Source organism: Penaeus monodon, unplaced genomic scaffold (genome assembly GCF_015228065.2).
Source record: "Penaeus monodon isolate SGIC_2016 unplaced genomic scaffold, NSTDA_Pmon_1 PmonScaffold_8651, whole genome shotgun sequence".
Classification (NCBI taxonomy): domain Eukaryota; kingdom Metazoa; phylum Arthropoda; class Malacostraca; order Decapoda; family Penaeidae; genus Penaeus; species Penaeus monodon.
The window spans coordinates 1-5000 of NW_023663939.1; positions in this window are offsets into that span (position 1 = coordinate 1).

Here is a 5000-nt window from a genome sequence, read left to right on the forward strand (position 1 = left end):
ACAGGGGGTTTTTTAAAAGAAAAAGGAAACAGACAGTATGCACCCCAAGAATATCCATTGTAACAAAGGAGAAAAAAAAATTATTATTTATATTAATATATTATTAGTACACACACACACACACAATATAAATTAAATAACAAAAATATATATATATAATATATATATATAATATATTATATAATATTATATAAAATTAATTATACATATATAAGTGGGGTGTGGTGTGTATATATACATACATACATACATATAATTATGTATATATATATATATATATATATATTGTGTGGTTGTGTGTGTGGGGGTGGTGGTGTTGTGTGGGTGGTGTGTGTGTGTGTGTGTGTGCGTGTGTGTGGTGTATGTGTGTGTGTGTGTGTGTGAGGTGTGTGTTGTGGTGTGTGTGTGGGGTGTGTGTGTGTGTGTGTGTGTGTGTGTGGTGTGTGTGTGTGTGGGTGTGTTGGTGTGTTTTGTTTGTGTGTTATAGATAGATATGATTATATATATAATATCATACATAAGATGTAATGTTATATACAACATATTAACATATTATATGGGGTGTGTGTGTATTAATATTATATGTAATATATAGATATATATTTGACTAAATATGTGTGTGTGTGTTAAGTGTAGTCCGATGTTAATGTATTAATATGTATATAGTTGTAAAATTTATATATATAATTATATATTATATATATATATACATACATACATACATACATTTTAATATATATATATATATTTTTATATATATAGTTATATTACATATATATATAAATATATATTTTAAAATATATATATATATTATATATATAATATATAATTTATGGGGGTTTTTGGGTGTGTGTGTGTGTGTGGTGGGGTGTGGGTTGTGTGTGTGTGGTGTGTGTGTGTTGTGTGTGTGTGTATGGTAGTGTTGTGTATGTGTAGTGTGTGTTGGTGTTGTGGTGTCTTTTGTGGGGGTGTGTGCATTATACATCATGATACAGTAGTACACACATACATAATCTTATACACTTTAAATATTAATAAAATTTTAAAAATTTATTAAATAGAAAATAATAATATATATACATACACATGCATAATTGATGGTGTATTATATTATATATAATATACACATCAAAAAACACCTAACATGTTGGCTGTATATATATTAATATATATATATATATATTAATATATTATTATATATAATATATGTAATGTATGCATTTATGATTGTATATATATATGTATATTATATATGTATAATATATGTTATAATATATTTTAATATATGTATATTTTTAAATATAATAAAATATTATATATATATAATATATTATAATATACTACATATATACATATAATAACATTACCCCCTCGAGCTACACTTACACCACACACACTATTGGTAAATTTAGGCTCGAGTGGGGGAAGGGTCAAAGCCCCTACTTCCTCTGATAAGCAGACTCATGGGTTTTCGACGGGGCAGATACAGCCTTTATTTCAATGGGGTCGTGTAGGAATGATATTTTTTACAGTGTATGTGTTTTGTATGCATTAACACACAACACACACAAACACACACACACCAAAATATATTATATATATATATATATTATATATATATATATAACTTTAATTATATATGTATAGTGTGTGTGTGTGTGTGTGTGATGTGCGTGTTGTAGTGTGTGTGTGTGTGTGTGTGTGTGGGTTTTTGGTGTGTGTGTGTGTGTGTGTGTGTGTGTGTGTGTGTGTGGGTGTTTTGTGTGTGTGTAGTACATATTTTTCTCAAGTGCCCGTCCTAAAAGGCTTTGGCGACATGGATTTTTCATGATTTTTTGGAATTTAAGGGGGGGTTTACCGTTCCCTTTCCCGCCGGTGTTTTTTTTTTTTTTTTATCAGCACCATCTTTTTTTCCCCGGTTCTGGGCCCAAACATTTTTTTTAGCCCTACCACCTCCTACTTTTGTTTTTGATGCCATACGGCCGGAGAAGGTATGCCTTTCCATCCAGTCATTTCGGTGCGGGTGGTTCGACGCGGGACCATGAGTATAAGAATGGATAATCCTATTTCTGTTACGGATGTGGATAATTCTATTTCGTTACCAGTGGACCCGTGGCTGTTTTCCACGGGATCCAAATGTCCCAAATAAGAACCACCCCCCCCCTCAGCGGGGGCGGAGGTCACTTTTTTATATCTGCCCCTTTTTTACCGGGAGTTGTGCAAAGCACCCCGCGCAAGGTCACCCCTCGCCCCCCTCCAGGGGGCTGACCGTGACCCCGCGCGGCCCGATAACCCGTATAATTAAACATGTGTTTTTTATATGCGTGGTGTAATCCAGAAAAAAAGGGTAAACCCGTTAACAATATAACTACCCTTTTCACCATTGTACAAAGGATATAGCCTTTAAAAAGTGGTGGCAGCGATGGCCGTTGCACCCTTTTTGGGCTGCAACACGAAACACCCCCCCCGAAGAAAAATCCGCTCGACGTAGAAAAAGTCGAAGAAAAAAAAAACACGTAAGTACACTTTTGGGCCCCCTTTCTTTTTCTTTTCCCTTCTCCCATACATGTGTTAGCCGTTTTTTGTTTTTTGTTGGGGTTAAAAGGGCTAAGGCGAAAGGGCACGTTCCCACTTTTCTTCCCCCTCAGATTGCTTTTCCGTGCGATCGAGTATGTGTCAAAAAACATGAATATCGTTCGTTAGTTAAGTAATGAATTTTTTTCTCTCGTTTTTGAGATATATTGTTTCATCTGCAACGAATTTAACGCGTTCGTATTTTTCTTATCACGAATATCATTTCATTTTATCTCGCCCCTAACCCTCCCCCCCACCTGCCCGTCCCTTTTCTTTTTTTTTGCGGTCACTTGGATTAGAAAAAGGTTATTTTCCTGTTTGCCCGCCCTCACTTTTTTTTTCCCGGTGGGTGGCGGCGTGGGTGGTCAAATACCCCCTTGGTTACCTTTGTAATTTGGTTGGGTTTTTGGTTGACGCCTTGGGAATTAAACCATAGTTTGTTATTTGCTTTTTGGTGACACTTCTATGGGGCGCTAGAGCAAAGCTTTGTAACGCAATTTCTTTAAAATTGTATTATTTGAATATAGGTAGGATTTTCCCCCTTATCATAGGCACGGATTGCCCGATTTTGCCCGGGGTTGCGTAAACGCCAAATAGTCTGCGCCCCGTCGTTTCGAGGTAGGTATAATAAACCGAAGTTATTCGTTGTTGGGCTCCTTTGAGTCGGTGGACCCGCGTTACGTCGTTAAATTAATGTGGATGGGGTTTTAAAAGCTAGAATCATTATTCCTTTTTAATCACCCCTTTTCCCCCTTAAGTCGCTGCATGTTTTGGTCCCCCCCAAGGGTTTTGTAATTCGGAAATTTATATACCCTTCGGGAATTTTGCGAGGCCCTTTACAGATACGCAGAAGAGAGCGGGATTTATTTTCCCTGGCTGGGTGTTTCAGTCATAAACGGCTTTTGGGGTATAGGATCCCCCGTTTTTGGTTTTTTATTGAAGTCTGACGTGCAAACTAACTTGTACCTGGGCAGTTCAGATTTCTGCCCCCGAGAAGATTTGCTTGATAAAAAAGGGCGAATATTTTTTCATGTCACCTTTCTTTCATGCGTACATTCTGTCCCCACATCATTAATTTGAATTCAATGGGGTAGTTGAAAAATCTTAAAATAGCTAGCATTGCAAATTTTACTTCATTTTTGTTAGTAACGTTAATATTGTTTTTGTGATTATTTTTTGGTGAGGTCACTCGCCCTTCCCTCTCATTAACGCAGCGTCACTCAAACACGCATACACACAACCTTCACCCACTCACACAGCAGGACAAAAAACACTGACCTTTTTCATTAATAAGGCTGGGTTGCTGTCTTAGTGCCCGGGGTAAAGATTTATTATGTATCTCTTTAGCCCCCCAAATTTTTTCCGTCGTGACGAGTGGTTTGTACATAATTACAAGTTTAACTATTTTCTTATCTGTGTGACGACATGGGTTAAAAAGATCTTGTGGATCGCCGACGTCGTTCCCTTTTCTATTTTCAAACTATCAGGACGGTGGGTGTTCAATCAGGTCTTCGGGACCGCTACTGACGTCTCCCTTTCTATTTTCTTTTACCTTTTTAAAAAAACACAAAATGAAAAAAAAAAACGAAAATAAGTTAAAAAAAACCAAAATTAAAAACCGTAAATTTTTATGAATAAGGCTAGTGGTAATCCACCCATCTTCTCGTGGCCCTTTTTTTTTTCTTACTCGGCCCTTAGGTATGATTGGCCCCCGACTTTTTATTGCAGTCGGACCGACACGGCACCGAAGGAGGACCCTTAGGATGCTTGGTGGAGGCGTCATCGAAAATCGCCATAGGCCCACGGGCCAGGATTTTCATCAGAAAAGGGGGTAAGCCATCCCAGTGTAGTGGGCGGGCGTTTGCCCCGACTCCCCCTAGATCCGCGAAACCCGACCCTTTTCCGCAGGTACCAGTCGCCCCAGAAGCTGTGTGGCGGGCCCTGCAGATCCGGTCAACTCCAGGAGCTCGTAACGAGAATCAGCCGCCCCCAATGCCGCCCCCCGCCCTGACGCCCCTAGATCCCGGGTGAAAATTACGAGAGTGTGGACGTGAGAAGGACCCGGACGAGTCTGTGAGGAGTTGGCGAGGACGCCCCCGAGTTAGGGCCTGGGCCCCGGACTACGGGAGGTCATGACGAAACCGAAGTCAAAGGAGGGCCCGTGCGAGACTTTCGAGGACGTGGAAAATCGAGAACGGACAGATTTCACCAAGGACCCGGGGGATGACGACGAAGGGACGAGCAGCACGAAAAAGGGACCAGGACAACGCCCAGACGAGCGCCAGCCAAGTTTGGTCACCTTGAAAGGGGCCTTTGAGGGCGAGGCGCGAGTGGGGGCCGAGCAAAATAAGATATGGATAATCCTATTCTGTACAGGTGTGGGTAATTTTATTCGGTTACCAGTGGACACGGGCTGTTTTCCACGT